This window comes from Nicotiana tabacum, chromosome 6 (assembly GCF_000715075.1).
Source record: "Nicotiana tabacum cultivar K326 chromosome 6, ASM71507v2, whole genome shotgun sequence".
Classification (NCBI taxonomy): domain Eukaryota; kingdom Viridiplantae; phylum Streptophyta; class Magnoliopsida; order Solanales; family Solanaceae; genus Nicotiana; species Nicotiana tabacum.
This window is the reverse complement of record NC_134085.1, coordinates 143,459,084-143,476,844: the sequence shown is the minus strand read 5'-3', so window position 1 is coordinate 143,476,844 and position 17,761 is coordinate 143,459,084. Positions and strand designations below refer to the sequence as shown.

Genomic DNA, 17,761 nt, shown 5'->3' with positions numbered 1-17,761 from the left:
ATGTGCAAAGAATAAAATGGGATTCAAGAAAAACAAAAGTGAAAGAGTTGTGGAAAAAAGTAGAAAAGGAGAAATACTTTGAATTGCATAAGAAAGAGTGACAATGTGTCTCTCTAACCCCTTGAAAAGAAGTGAAATACTCAAAGAGTCAAAGAGAACTATGCCAAAATGAATCAAAAGAAGTGTTTAAGGGAAGATGGAACTCATATAGACCAACAACTTTTCCTACCCTGAACCAAAAGCTTTCACATTGACTCCACAAAAACCCTATATGATCTTGAGTTGGATGACGCTCGCATTAGTGGATACTTACATGAGGGTCAAGCATATGGTACTTAGAGCCGGACTTGTGACCTTTCCTTAAGAGAGACGAGTGACTTCCCATTAACCTTGGTTTGCGTGCTTATACTCTAAAAAGGTGAGGTTTGCTTAGGGAGAGTTGAGGATGTGTGAGTTTGGGGTCCACAGCGACCAAAGTAATTGAGAGAGTTCTTTGATGTAATGAGTCAATTCTTGATGCTCTTGTGTCACACTTGATCCATAGTTTTTCTAAGTTTAAATTTTGTTAATGATCCATTCGTATTGAGGGCAATTGTTAGTCAGCTAACCTCTCTGAAGAATAGGAGACTACCACAGGAATGAAATGCGCCGACTTAGTTAGCCTATCAATAATAACCCATACCGCATCGAACTTCCTATGAGTAGTCCAACAACGAAGTTTATCGTGATACGCTCCCGCTTCCACTCAGGAATCTTAATCTTCTGAAGAAAACCACCAGGTCTCTGATGCTCTCACTTTACCTATTGACAATTCAAACACCGAGCTACATATGCAACAATATCCTTCTCCATCCTCCTCTATCAATAATGCTACCGCAAATCCTGATATATCTTAGCGACACCCGGAGGAATGGAATACCGGGAACTATGGGACTCCTCTAGAATCAACTCACGAAGTCCATCCATATTAGGCACACAAATACGACCATGCATTCTTAAAACTCCATCATCTCCAAACTGATTGGATAAAGCCTGAACATCCAAGGCAAGCGGTCTCTCACCGACTGGAATATACGCAAGACTGCCCATACTGGCTGACTTCCTACTCAAAGCATCAGCCACTACATTGGCCTTCCCCGGATGATACAAGATTGTGATATCATAATCTTTCAATAGCTCCAACCACCTCCTCTGCCTCAAATTGAGATCCTTTTGCTTGAACAAATAATGCAAAATCTTATGATCTGTGAACACCTCACATGACACGCCATATAAATAATGCCTCCAAATCTTCAACGCGTGAAAAATGACTGCTAGCTCCAAATCATAAACTGGATAATTTTTCTCGTGAATCTTCAACTGTCGCGAAGCATACGCAATAACCTTGCCATTCTACATCAACACCTCACCAATTCTAATATGAGATGTGTCACAATAAGCTGTATATGGACCTGAACCTGTGGGCAATACCAACCCCGGTGTCGTAGTCAAAGATGTCTTGAGCTTCTGAAAGCTCGCCTAACACTCATTCGACCTCCTGAACTGGGCACCCTTCTGGGTCAACCTGGTCATCGGGGCTGCTATATATGAAAACCCCTCCACAAACCGACGGTAATAACCCGCCAAACCCAAGAAGCTCCGGATCTCTGTAGCTAATGTGGGTCTAGGCCAGTCCTTGGCTGCCACAATCTTCTTAGGATCCACCTGAACACCCTCTGCCGATACAACATGACCCAGGAATGATACTAAACTCAACCAAAACTCACACTTTGAAAACTTTGCATATAACTGATTGTCTCTCAAAGTCTAAAGAACGACTCAAAGATTCTTCTCGTGCTCCTCCCGGCTGCGGTAATAGATTAAAATATCATCAATAAAGACAATCATGAAGGAATCCAAATAAGGCTTGAACACTCAGTTCATCAAATCTGTGAAAGCTGTTGGGGCATTTGTCAACCCAAATGACATCACTAAGAACTCATAATGGTCGTACCGAGTGCGGAAAGCTGTCTTAGGGACATCGGATGCCCTAATCCTCAATTGATGGTAGCCAAATCTCAAATCAATCTTCAAAAACACTTTGGCACCCTGAAGCTAATAAAATAAATCATCAATCCTCGACAATGGATACTTATTCTTTATGGTGACCTTGTTTAACTGTCGATAATCTATGCACATCCTCATCGACCCATCCTTCTTCTTAACAAACAATACAGGCGCACCCCAGGGCGAGACACTAGGTCTAATAAAGCCCTTATTAAGCAAGTCTTCCAGCTGCTCCTTCAATTCTTTCAACTCTGGTGGGGCCATATGATATGACGGAATAGAAATAGGCTGAGTTCCCAAAACCAAAATAATGCAAAAGTCAATATCCCTGTCGGGTGGCATACCCGGCAGGTCTGGAGGAAATACCTCTGGAAACTCACGGACAACGGGCACAGAATCCATAGAAGGAACCTCAACACTAGAATCACAAACATACGCTAAATAGGCCAAACATCCCTTATCAACCATACGCCGAGCCTTCATATATGAGATAACCCTGATGGTAGAATGACCAGGAGTCCTTCTCCACTCTAAATGAGACAACCCCGGTAATGCTAAAGTCACAGTCTTAGCATGACAGTCCAATATAGCATGATAAGGGGATAACCAATCCATCCCCAAAATGACATCAAAATCCACCATATCTAGAAGTAAGAGATCTACACTGGTCTCAAGGCCCCAATAATAACCACACACGAGCGATAAACTTAATCTATTATAATAGAATCACCCATTGGTGTAGACACATATACAAGAGCACTCAAAGAATCACGAGGTACAACCAAATACGAAGCAAAATAAGATGACACATAGGAGTATGTAGACCCTGGATCAAACAGAACTAAAACATCTCTACTACAAACCGAAATAGTACCTGTGATAACAGCATCGAAGGACTCAACCTCAGGCCTAGCTGGGAAAGCATTACATTGGGGCTAGGCCCTACCACCCTAAACTATATCCCTGGGATGGCTTCTTGCTGGCTGGCCTCCACCTCTAGTGGCTTGGCCTCCACCTCTAATGGCCTGACCTCCACCTCTAGCGGGCTGACCCCTACCTCTAGCTGGCTAGGCGGGCAGTGACAGAATCATGGTGCGAGAACTCTGTTTCTATGACTGAACACCCACTAATCTCGGACAAGCCCTCCGGATATGACCATACTCATCGCACTCAAAACATCCACCTAAATGTTGCGGCTGAGGAAACAGAAACTAACCCTGGCGAGCCGACTGACCATGATAATAGCTCTAAAGAGGAGGTTCTCTAATAGGAGTTGGCTAACTTGAAGGAGGTACATAAGAAACACGCCCCCCTGAAGCTCCATGAGATGCCTGAAGTGCTGAGTGAAACAACCTGGGATGATGGCCCCTACCAAAAGAATCCCTGCCTCCAGACGAGGGACCACTGAACCTACCCGAATGATGAGGCCTCTTGTCAAACCCCTAACCACTCCCCTAAGATAGAACTGCCTCAACTCGCTGGGCCACATTGGCCGCATCCTTGAAAGAAATCTCGCTCCCTGTCTCCTTAGCCATCTGCAATCTAATAGGCTGAGTGAGTCCCTCAACAAACCTCATCACCCTCTCTCTCTCGGTGGGAAGTATAAGAAAAACATGACAGGCCAAGTCAATAAATCCGGTCTCGTACTGAGTGACAATCTTAGAACCCTGCTAGAGACGCCCAAACTGCCTTCGATAGTTCTCCCTCTAAGTGACAGGAAGAAACTTCTCAAGAAATAGCTAATAAAACAGATCCCAAGTCAAAGCAGGCGACCCAACTGGTCTAGCCAAACAAAAATCCCTCCACCATTTCTTGGCGGAACCTGATAAGCTAAAAGCAGCGAAGTCGACCCCATTGGTATCCACTATTCCCATGTTCCGAAGAACCTCATAGCAACTGTCCAAATAGTCTTGGGGATCCTCTGAAGATGTACCATCATAGGTCGTAGTAAAGAGCTTGGTGAACCTGTCTAACCTCTACAAAGTATCTGAAGACATAGCTGACGCATCACCAGTCTGTGCCACAACATCCGGCTAAACTACCCCAACTGGCTGAGCTGCTGGAGTCTGAAACTGGGGAGCCATCTACTCCGGAGTGCAAGTAGCAGGAGTCTGGGCTCCTCCTCCAGCATGAGAGATAGCTGGTGCTATAGGGAATATGCATGCCTATGTGACACTTTCCATAAGGCCCACTAGACAGAGCATCCTGGAATGCCGGAGTAGCGATGAACCCCTCTAGGACCTGAGCTGGTCCTGCTGGAACTGTCTGGGCTAGAACCTCATTGTCAAACTCAACATGAGGCTCTGCCACTGGTGCTACTGCTCGAGCTCTAGGCTGAGCCCTGCCTTTTCCTCGGGCCCTAGCACGACCTCGACCTCTACCCCTCGCAGGAGCTGCTACTGGGGGCTCGGGCTACTAGTCAGCTGATGAAGCAGTACACGTTCTTACCATCTGCGAAAAAATAGAGTAGAGTGTTTAATTAGCATTGAGAGATCAAATCACACTATAGAGATGAATAGAAGTGAAACTGTTCATAACTCTGTAGCCTCTAGGGGATAAGCACAGATGTCTCCGTACCGATCCCTAAGACTCTACCAACATTGTCCGTGAATTGTGAGACATAAGTAACCTAGAGCTCTGATACCAACTTGTCACGACCCGAATTTCCCACCGTCGGGATCGTGATAGCACCTATCATTGTACTCGCTAGGCAGACCAACGTTTCAGAATATTCTACCTTTTTTTCTTTTATCTTTCAAATATTAAAGACTGAATTAATATAAACCAGCGAAAATAATTGCGGAAGAAAATAATCTAAAAGCTTAACTTTATACAATAACGAAAACCAAAGTAACATCCACCTAGAACTGGCATCACAACTCATGAACTGTCAAAGATTACTACAAATAAGGGTCTGAATGAAAAGTTTACATCTGTCTTGGTAGTAGATAAAAAGGAAATAAAATGAAATAGAAAGGGGCGTCAGGGCCTACGGACTCCTGCAGGACTACCTTGGGTCTCCAGTGTGCAATGATAGCAACCAACCTCGCGATCAGCCACTAGCTCCAAAATCTGCACAGAAAGTGCAAAGTGCAGTATCAGTATACCCGACCCCATGTACTGGTAAGTGCCGAGCCTAACCTCGATGAAGTAGTGATGATGCTATGACGGGGCATACAACATATACAAGCTGCAACAGTTTATGATAAACAAAAAGGAAATACGAAGTGTATAAAGCAATAACTGGCATTAGGTAAATCCGGAATCCAACTATTCCACTAATGTTTTAGCTATAACTAATCCTTAAGGGTGTTCCAGCATCACAATAACAGACCTCAACAGATATGAACACATAACAACAACTGAAGCGGGGCGCATCCTAATCCCATCATATAAACAACAACCAAATCAATATTCACTTTTATTCCTCCTTGTTGCGGCGTGTAACCCGATCCCACTTGTCCACCCTTATTACTCATCAACACATATCACCCTTATTCCTCCTGTTATGGCGTGCAACTCATTCCCACCTGTCCTCCCTTATTACTCTTTGTTGCGGCGTGCAACCCGATCCCATCATATAATACTATTGCGGTGTCAAGAAAAAGTTGAATTTCTTGATTCCATTCTTTACTGCAAGAATTTCCTTGAAAGTGAAGTGATAATGCTGCTCGGTATCTTTTAACTTTCCGCTGGCATATCCGCATATGTTTCTCTGGCCATCTTTTTCTGCAAATAGAATGGCACTCCAATATTTATTGTTGGCATCAGTTTGTAGTATCTTCTTACCATCTGAAGGGATGTAGAGGGACTTGACATTTTTAGATATATCTTTTATTTCTCTGACTGCTTCATCCTGTTTCTCTCCCCATGATGGAGCATTTTTCTTGAGATTTTCTGCGAGTGGTGAAATGCATGTAGAGATATTTGGGATGAAATCTCTTACATAATTTATTACACCCAAGAATTGTTGGATCCGCTTTGTTGTAAGGATGGTATCCAAAAATTTGAGTAATTCTTGACATATATGTGGTCCTGGACTGTATTCACCTTGGACAAAATGCATTCCGAGAAAATAGAACTCCTTTTGAGCAAGAACCATCTTTTTTGCTGAAAGCATGATCCCGTACTGTGTTATCAATGCCTCAATTGACGAAGCAAGTTGACATGTTCTTCCAATATATCACTAAATAACAGGATGTCATCAATGTAAACTAAGGAGGTATGGAGGATGAGTTGGAATATTTATCATGGCTTTTTGGAATAAAGAGGGTGCAGTTTTTAATCCGAATGGCATGACTTTCCATTGGAAGTGATGATCGGGGATGCAAAATTTCATTTTGGGTCTTTCTTTAAGGTAGATTCCAAATTGCCAAAATCCAGATTTTAGATCAAATTTGGAAAAATATTTGGCCTTGGCTTAGCAGGAGAAAAGAGTGAGTTTCTTTGGGATTAAGAATTTATCATCTTGGAGGAAGTGGTTAAGTGGCTGGTAGTTAATAACTAACTTGAGTTTTCCACTTGTCTTCTCAGCTCTTTTGTTGACATAAAATGCTTCACATGCCCATTGTCACACCTCCTTTTTACTGCACCAAAAGTTCTGGGTTATGGTCCTCAGCAGAGTTGTCAGAGCTGTCACACATCCTTTTGACCACCCGAGGGGGATATAAGGGAGTTTTTCAATTAAAGTGACATTAATCGAAATAGAATTATTTTATTTAATTTATCAGAATCGCTACTTGGGATAATTATTTGGTGTCCCAATTAACCGATTTATTTTAAAATCCCAAATCGAGGAAATTTAATTATTTTTAAAAAGTCTGTGAACCAGAAATTCTAAGTAAGGAATTCTGTTAACCCGGGAGAAGGTGTTAAGCATTCTCGAGCTTCGTGGTTCTAGCACGGTCGCTTAAACTATTAATATTGGTCTATTATCTGATTTACTACATGTTTTAAACATATTGTGCATTTTTAATTTTATAGCCTCTTTTAATTACTTTAAACTGCTTTTAGAATTTATGGAATTATTTTTTGAACAAGTTACGATTGTCGTACACTTGCCGTTTTGGAACACACCACAAATCACGCTACATGAAATGCACCCACGATTCGCGATACGTTTATTTTTATTAATATTCAAAGTTTTTATGATCGGGTTACATGAAATGCACCCCCGAATTTTGGAACTAGGCATCGTAACTATGTCACGACAACCGTACCCATAGTCACGATGATTTATTAATCGCGCCTAAAGCAACTAGCGCGTGTAAAAAAGGGTGTTTTTCTATACTAAGTTTATATTAATGTGAGGGCCATACCTTATAGATTTTTATTTGTGTATGGCACACCTAAAATTATTTTAAGAAAAAGTTTATATATTTTTCTTCTAAGGCAAACTAAAGATGCTCCTACTTTAATCTAATTTGGCATCACATGTCACGGGAATCGTACCCGTAGTTGTAATAATTTACAAAAAAAAAAGAAGAAGCCAAGTTCGCAAGATTTCTCTCCAAAAATTTCAACTACTTCCTACTTTCCATTTTAGTGCATCCCAGATTGTTAACCACTTTCTTAACTATAGCAAGTTTTAATTCCTCCACTATTCAAACTAATATAAAATAATACCCTTTACATTGGATCAACTTTGAGCTGACACCTCTATACCTTTATGCTCCTTGATAATCAACCAAGGTAAAAATCAAAATGAGACAAATTTGACTCGAATCTTTTCCTTTGGTTTGTTCCTTTAGCTTCACAGACCCCGACATCGATTATAGAAGCAGGGGTTCCTTTCTTCTAAGAGTAGAAGCAAAATGAAAGCTCCACTGTTTTCTTTTTCTTTTCACTTCATTTGTTTTATTTGTTGGAGGATTTTGTTGAAAGTGTATTATAACATAAAGAAATACAGATGATTTAACGGAGCAAGTGAAACATCTATTTTCAAATGAATCTGACGAACATGACCTTGTGGTTCGCCATTTTATTGATATTCTGTAAATTGTGGATTAAACAAAAACAAACACAAATATGCCTATGTATATTTTGCTAGTAATTTGCTTAGTAAGTGCACAGAGATTCGATTCAAGCTACTGAGATCAGAAACAAGGCTATAGCAGTATAATTAATTAATCCTCATGTCAGTATAAAATGATTTCCACAACCGGCAACTTCTACAATAACGTAGGAGGGAGCTGATTGACTCAATGGCTTCAGTGATGTTTAAAATCTTTCATTCAGGACCTTCAACTCAAGCAGATCTAGATGAAATTCGAACCACCATCATAGATTCATAAATAAAAAAATAGACTTTCCTAACTTATTCAAATCCATCAAGAGCCTATTCCAACAACTCAAAATCTTAGTGGAGAACAATACATTCAGCATTAAACATCGATTAAGAATAATAAAAAAAAAGCAACAGAACTTGAAACTTAGGAAAACATCTCTTAATCAGTATGAGTCTTAACAGGTATACAATAAAGTTTAATCCATAATTCAGAATAAGATAATAAGTTAGGATTTACATACCTAAAGCAAAGAAATAGAAGGCAATGACCAAATAAAGGTCAAGTTTGAGGGCAAATGAAGCTTGATTAAATAGGAGCAGCCAAGCAGTAATCAGCAGCCTCACGAGTTCAAATCCAGCAGCTTCTAAACCCGAAAAATTGTTCCCCAACTCTTTCCTTTAGATCCTTTTCTAAGTTTTTTTTTGTCTCCCTTTTTGTGTGTGCTTGTGTATGTACATGAACGGGAAAGGTGAGAAGAGAAGAGTGTGGGGGGAAGCTGTGACTGAAGAGGGGGCAGAGGAATGACGCCGACCTCTTGAAAAGGCGGGGGGGGGGGGGGAATCTAATGAGGGGTGCGTCGTTTGCTTCTGCTTGGGATGGTTTTCTAAGGGGTCCGATTTTTGTCTTAGATCTAGCCTCTCATGTTAGGTCTAGGTCCCTTTTAATATATCTAGGTTTTTAATTAAGGGGTAGTGGGTTTGGGGCTAATGGGTTTAAGCATTTGGGCCACCTCTTTTGGCCCAATTCCATACAACCAAATTCTTCCTTTTCCTTCTTTATTAAGTTTTTGCAAACTCTAGCCATTTAAAACTCAAACCTTAATTAAATCTAATTTTATATGGCTAGCCTATTTATTTATTTTGCCTAATGATGGATTAATGCAACTAATTAATTAATTAACATAAGAATGCATTTTTTTTATTTTTAGTTATTTAAAAGATGCATATGGCAATATAATTAAGTTCTAAATGCAAATTAAACCTAAGATAGCTTGAAATTATAACGTGACAATTTTTTGTGATTTTTCTATGATTTTAAAATATTGAAAATGCATGAAATGCAATTAAATAAAAAAACTTCTAAAATCCCTTAAAAATTATTTTTGGTTTATTTTTAGGAATTATTTTCATGTAAGGCAAAAATTAGGTGCTCACAGCTGTCCCTCTTTGCTCGGAAACATGAAGAGTTTTCGAAAAAAGATAAAGTGAGCAATTACGAGCAATTTTTGCCTGTTTAAAACTCTATTTTGGAAGAATTTTGAAAAAGTTTGACCGAACCTTGCTTCGGAGGTTGCCTACATATCCTTGGCTATAAAGGAATCAGGTCGGTGTAGTTCTGGAAATTTTAGTAGCTGGGACTACCGAGACTGTGATTTCACTGCTGTTGCTGTCGTTTCTGCTTGTTGATCTCCTTATTACACCGAAATAAAAAATAAAAAGCTAAACTAGCTAAGTCTATCAAGTATGAGTTACAAGATTCTTGTCTATAAATCTTCTGAAGCTCGATCTTGAGTCTTGACTGGATGCGGACTCTGATCTGAATCTTGATGCTCATTAGCTGCGAATGCTGGTTCATTTTTCTTCAGCTCTTCGGATCAAGGCGGGACATGCAAAGCTTGTGACTTCAATCACATCTTGGGCAGTCCGCATCTTTTCTTCGCTTCTGCACTTAGAGCTTAACTTCTTTTCTTTTCTTTCTTTTTTTTTCTTTTATTCTAGATTGGGAATTCTTATTTTGTTTATCTCAAACCTTGTTCCTCACGGTGAAAACCTATTTAGGCACCAAAGAAAACAAACGAATGAAATTTTTCTACCCCAGTTTTCGCTAGGAAAATTTCGTGATTAATTGTAACAAAATCTAAACTGTTTTTTATTGAAAACAATAAAATCAGTATTGTGTATCCTTGGGAAAAGATATTAGGTAGTGGAGCCCTATATCTATATTAAAATCAACCAGGGAATGAAGACCCTATGTTGGAAAAACGACTAGGGAGTAGAGACCCTATGCCTAAATAACTTCAACTAAGGAGTGGAGACCCTATGTTGGAAAAGCGACTAGGGAGTAGAGACCCTATGTCTACAATAAAATCAACTAGGGAGTGGAGACCTTATGTTAAAAAGCGACTTGGGAGTGGAGACCCTATGTCTAAGATAAAATCAACTAGGGGGTGGAGATCCTATGTTGGAAAGGCGACTAGGGAGTGGAGACCCTATGTTTAAAAATAAACTCAACTACGGAGTGGAGACCCTATGTCTAAAAATAAACTCAACTAGGGAGTGGAGACCCTATGTTGGAAATACGACTAGGGAATGGAGACCCTATGTCTAAAATAAAGTCAACTAGGGAGTGAAGACCCTATGTTGGAAAGGCGACTAGGGAGTGGAGACCATATGTCTAAAATAAACTCAACTAGGGAGTGTAGACCCTATGTTAGAAAAGCGACTAGGGAGTGGAGACCCTATGTTGGGAAAGCGACTAGGGAGTGGAGACCCTATGTCTAAAATAAAATCAACTAGGGAGTGGATAGCTTATGTTGGAAAGGCGACTAGGGAGTGGAGACCCTATGTTGGAAAGGCGACTAGGGAGTGGAGACCCTATGTCTAAAAATAAACTCAACCAGGGAGTGGAGACCCTATATTAGAAAAGCGACTACGGAGTGGAGACCCTATGTCTAAAAAAAACTCAACTAGAGAGTGAAGACCCTATGTTGGAAAAGCGATTAGGAAGTGGAGACCCTATGTCTAAAATAAAATCAACTAGGGAGTGGAGACCCTTTGTTGCGAAAGCGACTAGGGAGTGGAGACCCTATATCTAAAATAAAATCGACTAGGTAGTGGAAACTCTATGTTGGAAAGGAGACTAGGGAGTGGAGACCCTATGTCTAAAAATAGACTCAACTAGGGAGTGGAGACCTTATGTTGGAAAGGCGACTAGGGAGTGGAGACCGTATGTATAAAAATAAACTCAACCAGGAAGTGGAGACCCTATGTTGGAAAAGCGACTAGGGAGTGGAGACTCTGTCTAAAAATTAAACTCAACTAGGGAGTGGAGACCCTATGTTGGAAATGCGACTAGGGAGTGGAGACCCTATGTCTAAAAATAAACTCAACTAGGGAGTGAAGACCCTATGTTGGAAAGGCGACTAGGGAGTGGATACCCTATGTCTAAAATAAATTCAACTAGGGAGTGGAGACCTTATGTTGGAAAAGCGACTAGGGAGTGGAGACCCTATGTCTAAAATAAATTCAATTAGGATGGAGACCCTATGTTGGAAAGGCGACTAGGGAGTGGAGACCCTATGTCTAAAATAAACTCAACTAGGGAGTGGAGACCCTATATTGGAAAGACGACTAGAGAGTGGAGACCCTATGTCTAAAATAAAGTCTACTAGGGAGTGGAGACCCTATGTTGGAAAGGCGACTAGGGAGTGGAGACCTTATATCTAAAAATAAACTCAACTAGGGAGTGGAGACCCTATGTTGGAAACACGACTAGGAAGTGGAGACCCTATGTCTAAAATAACTTCAAGTAGGGAGTGAAGACCCTATGCGTAAAATAAAATCAACTAGGGAGTGGAGACCCTATGTTGGAAAAACGTAACTAGAGATTGGGGACCCTAGGCTACCATGATTTTGAATTTTTCTTCTTTCTTCTTCTTTTTGTTTTAAGAAAATGAATAAAAATGCAGGAAAGAATTCGGAGGAGACTTCCCTTTTGGATTGATTATTGCTTCAAAGCTGTTTCTAGACCTTGCACAGTTTCTCTTTGGTTGCACCTGCTTCTTGCAAGGTTGCTTTGGATTGTACCTGTTTCATGTTTTCAAACAACGAACAATTGTTAGTTTGAAATGGTGGTTGGTTTTGTGGCCTTGATTGTTTCAATCACTTGATCTTGGCCCGGCTTCTTTGATGAAGATCTCAATTGCAACTGCTCGTTTCTTGAGGACCGATTTCATTTCAGGCCCTGAGAACCTCTGATTTTTTCCAGATTTTGCCATGACAGTTGGTCGGTGGAACTCAACCTTTTTGACTTTATTCTGCCTTCGTAGGCCTTTCACTTCCGGCTTCTTTCTTCCAACATCAATTTCAGAGCATTTGGGGTACCTTGGCTTTTTCAAATCTTTGCTGAGACGATTAGCCACGTGGAACTCAACCTTTTCAACTTCTAAGAGTTTTTAATTTCAAAACATCAGCCATCATGGCCGGTCGAAGTCGACTTGATGCCCTTGCGAAGGCTGGGTGTCTTCTTGTATATTAGCTCATGTCAAATGAGAACCCTGTAAATCAGTCTTCTCATCCCTTCTTTGTCTCAGTTGCGGAATAGAGTTAGACCGAAAGGAATTCAAAGAAAAATAAATAATGGACAGGATGATGAATTTAAAACAAGTAGTGTCCCTTTCGAGGAAAGGAAGAAGGACTTATCTGGGGTACATGCGGACTTCAATGAACATGACATGCCTTTTGGACTGGATGCATGATCTGTGTAAACCGTCCGACTCTGAGAAATTCATCACAACTTTTGCCTCAAAATCGAGAAACCTTGCCAGGACTCTTTCAGTGTCAATGGTTGTAAGGTATTCCTTCTTTTCGATCAACGGCGCCCTTTGCGGGTTTTCGCCAATTAACCTCTCTCATTTCTCTTCTCACCGTCGCCTTATAGTGCTCTTTACGAGTTTTCACAAACAAGACTCTCTCATCTTCAATTTCTCTGCTCACTATCGCCTTACGGTGCCCGTGTGAGTTTTCACCAATAAAACTCTCTCATTTTATTTCTCTCATCTTGATTGTATTAGATCTAAATAGTTACGTTCTCCGATTCTTAAACATTCTCATTGATTGATCGGAAGGACTTGAACAGGGTTCAGAGTAAAAGGAATTTGGATCAAATTACAACTTTGGAATCTTTTGGCGAACCGTCACTGAATCATTATAACATCTGTTCCACTTTCACTTTGGGGGGAAATTGAATTTTTGTTTTGGTGTGACTGAACCCCAGAGAGAAGTTGTCTACGTATCCTTTCGGAATCAAGTCGAACATAGTTCAGGAAACTTTCTTTTTGATTTTCTTTTGTTTTCTGTTTTGTTTTGTTTTCCCTTTCTTTTTCCTCTTTTTTTTTCATTTCATTGTCTTTTCTTCCCCCTCTTTTTTGTATCTTTCTTTTCTTCTCTTTTTCTTTTTGCCCTTTTCTTCCTTTTTTGTAATTTTTCTTTTTTTCTCTTTTCATTTTTTTTCATTTCATTTTTTATTTTTTATTCAATAACACTTTCAAGTTTCAAAGAGGGTAATCAAAGAAAAGTAACCAGCTCAAAGGGTTTTCAAAGGATTGATAGTGTTTGGGTAACGAAAATAAAAGCCTTCTTCATCTCAACCGGAGAACATTATTGTTATATAGAAGATCCAACATAGTACCTTTTGACTGCACCTGGGTTGAGAGTTGTTTCAGGATCTTTTCCTTCGACATTTCCCAGGTACGACGCTCTCTTTGTAGTACCTTTGTTACCATGTAGGAATCTTTCCAATTTGGAGCCAATTTTCCTTTAACTGTTCCAACTCTTTGTTTTATTTCCTAAAACTTATCTTCATTGCAATCTAATTCTTGATTCATTATTTCAATTTCTGACAACATTTTAGGATCCGAGCATGAAGTCCGCAAGCATGTCATGTTATTGAAATCTGCATTTGACAGAACAAAAAAGAGAATAAGAAAAATGACAAGATTAAGAAAAGAGACATTCCTGGACAATGAAATATTAATTTCATTTGATATTTTTTATTTTTCGTTTTTTTGATATTTTTTTCAATTTTTGAAGATAGAAGGGTTTACATCAGAAAGTAAGACAATAAATTAAAATATTCGTACCACACTCTAAGATAATCCGGACGCAGAAAGGATAGCAAGACTGGATACCGATACTCCCCTCTGATGGGGAACTTTCATGCTTGGCGACCATATTTTGGCTTTTCTTCTATCTCGGCAATGGCTGCAATGGCCTTCAGTGCCAGATCAAGTTCCTCATCTTCACAAATCATTCCGACTATGCAAACCGAAACAAACAGATGCGAAAGTAGCACGTAAGATGCATCAGGATGGTCTTTTTAATTTGGGTACACCTATCCTAGACGGACTCAACCCCTATGTTGAGTCCCCAATGTCAATTGCATGTGATGCAAATAAGCGTTCCTACTAGGGATCCGGCATAAGGCTATGTTATTCTAGGTTTAAAAACCTGGTGTATTTGTTCTAGACCTGGCTTACCCGAGCAGACAGCTCGAGCCGATGGGGGGCAGCATACTGGTAATACAGAAGTTTCACCGGCTTTGCACCTTGTCCGAACCTCGTTCTAAAATTGGGATATGACTCTAACAGAAAATAAGTTACATGAAGTGTACACTTCCCAGATGATTTAGAAGACTCAGAGAGAAGAGGATTTCGTAACAGTTTATATACAATTCAAACAATATCAAAGCGGTAAAAAGCGGCATTTAGTACATTAGGCCCAAACATATAAAAATCAGATAATAAATAAAGCCAAGTATAACAGTCATTCTAAGTTCGAATTCTTGAACCCTAAACCAAATGTTCTGGGTTATGGTCCTCAGCAGAGTCGCCAGAGCTGTCACACTTCCTTTTGACCACCCGAGGGGGATATAAGGGAGTTTTTCTAATTAAAGTGACATTAATCAAAATGGTATTATTTTATTAAATTTATCAGATTCGCCACTTGGGATAATTATTTGGTGTCCCAAGTCATCGGTTTATTTTGAAATCCCAAATCGAGGAAATTTTGACTTTATTTTTAAAAAGTCTGCGAACCAGAAATTCTAAGTAAGGAATTCTGTTAACCCGGGAGAAGGTGTTAAGCATTTTCGGGTTCCGTGATTCTAGCACGGTCGCTTAAACTATTAATATTGCCCTATTATCTAATTTGCTACATATTTTAAACATAATATGCATTTTTAATTTTATAGCCGCTTTTAATTACTTTAAACTGCTTTTAGGATTTATGGAATTGTTTCTTAAACAAGTTACGATTGTCGTACACTTGCCGTTTTGGAACATACCACAAATTACGCTACATGAAATGTACCTGCGATTCGCGATACGTTTATTTTTATTAATATTTAAAGTTGTTATGATCGGGTTACATGAAATGCACCCCCGAATTTTGGAACTAGGCATCGTAACTATGTCACGGGAACCGTACCCATAGTCACGATGGTATATTAATCGCGCCTAAAGCAACTAGCGCGTGTAAAAAAAGGTTGTTTTTCTATACTAAGTTAATATTAATGCGAGGGCCATAGCTTATGGATTTTATTTGTGTATGGTACACCTCAAATTATTTTAAGAAAAGGTTTATATATTTTTTCTTCTAAGGAAAACTAAAGATGCTCCTACTTTAATCTAATTTTGCATCACAACCATGTCACGGAACCGTACCCGTAGTTGTAATAATTTACAAAAAAAAATGCCAAGTTCGCAAGGTTTCTCTCCAAAAATTTCAACTACTGCCTACTTTCCATTTTAGTGCATTTCAAACTGTTAACCACTGTCGTAAATATAGCAAGTTTTTATTCCTCCAATATTCAAACTAATATAAAATAGTACTCTTTCCATTGGATCAACTTTGAGTTGACACCTCTATACCTTTATGCTCCTTGATAATCAACCAAAGTAAAAATCGAAATGAGATAAATTTGACTCAAATCTTTTCCTTTGGTTTGTTCCTTTGGATTCACAGACCCCGACATCAGATATAGAAGCAGAGGTTCCTTTCTTCTAAGAGTAGAAACAAAATGAAAGCTCCACTGCTCTCTTTTTCTTTTCACTTCATTTGTTTTATTTGTTGGAGGATTTTGTTGAAAGTGTATTATAACATAAAGAAATACAGATGATTTAGTGGAGCAAGTGAAGCATCTATTTTCAAATGAATCTGACGGACACGACCATGTGGTTCGCCATTTTATTGATATTCTGAAATTGTGGATTACACAAAAAAAACACAAACATGCATATGTATATTTTGCTAGTAATTTGCTTAGTAAGTTCACAGAGATTCAATTCAAGCTACTGAGATCAGAAACAAGGTTATAGCAGTGTAATTAATTACTCCTCATGTCATTATAAAATGATTTCCACAACCGGCAACTTCTACAATAACGTAGGAGGGAGCTGATTGACTCAATGACTTCAGTGATGTTTAAAATCTTTCATTCAGGACCTTCAACACAAGTAGATCTAGATTAAATTCGAACCACCATCATAGATTCATAAATAAAAAAAAATTAGACTTTCCTAAATTATTCAAATCCATCAAGACCCTATTCAAACAACTCAAAATCTTAGTGGAGAACAATATATTCAGCATTAAACATCGATTAAGAATAAGAGAAAAAGCAACAGAACTTGAAGCTTAGGAAAACATCTCTTAATCAGTATGAGACTTAGCAGGTATACAACAAAGTTTCATCCATAATTCAGAATAAGAGAATAAGTTAGGATTTACATACCTAAAGCAAAGAAATATAAGGCAATGACCAAATAAAGGTTAAGTTTGAGGGCAAATGGAGCTTGATTAAATAGGAGCAACCAAGCAGTAATCAGCAGCCTCATGAGTTCAAATCCAGCAGCTTCTAAACCCGGAAAATTGTTCCCCAACTCTTGCCTTTAGATCCTTTTCTAAGTTTTTTTTCCGTCTCCCTTTTTGTGTGTGCTTGTGTATGTTCATGAATGGGAAAGGTGAGAAGAGGAGAGTGTGGGGGGGGGGGGGGGAAGCTGTTGCTGAAGAGGGGGCAGAGGAATGACGTCGTCTTCTTGAAAAAGGGGGGGGGGGGGATCTTCTATGTGTGCGTCGTTTGCTTCTGCTTGGGAGGGTTTTCTAAGGGGTCCGATTTTTTTTGGGGCTAATGGGTTTAAGCATTTGGGCCACCTCTTTTGGCCCAATTACATACAACCAAATTCTTCCTTTTCCTTCTTTATTAAGTTTTTACAAACTCTAGCCATTTAAAACTTAAACCTTAATTAAATCTAATTTTTATATGGCTAGCCTATTTATTTATTTTGCCTAAAGACGGATTAATGTAACTAATTAATTAATTAACCTAAGAATGCAATTTTTTTTATTTTTAGTTATTTAAAAGATACATTTGGCAATATAATTAACTCCTAAATGCAAATTAAACCTAAGATAGCCTAAAATTAAAACGTGACAATTTTTTTGATTTTTGTATGATTTTAAAATATTGAAAATGCATGAAATGCAATTAAATAAAGAAAAACTCTAAAATCCCTTAAAAATTATTTTTGATTTATTTTTAGGAGTTATTTTCATGTAGGGCAAAAATTAGGTGCTCACACCCACTGTGAATTTGATGGCTCTATTAGATCAAATTCTAAGAGTTTTTCATATTCTTTCTTTGCAAGCTGA

At 39.0% G+C, this 17,761-nt stretch overlaps 1 long non-coding RNA gene across 1 annotated transcript; it reads right to left on the bottom strand.

Moving 5' to 3' along the window:
* Positions 1 to 4,856: 4,856 nt before the first annotated feature.
* On the bottom strand, positions 4,857 to 17,163 carry LOC107796506 (uncharacterized). Its single transcript, XR_012710792.1, has 3 exons — positions 16,845 to 17,163; positions 8,575 to 10,103; positions 4,857 to 5,118 (listed from the first exon to the last, which is right to left on the bottom strand). It is a non-coding gene; the product is annotated as an uncharacterized LOC107796506 (long non-coding RNA).
* Positions 17,164 to 17,761: the final 598 nt, after the last annotated feature.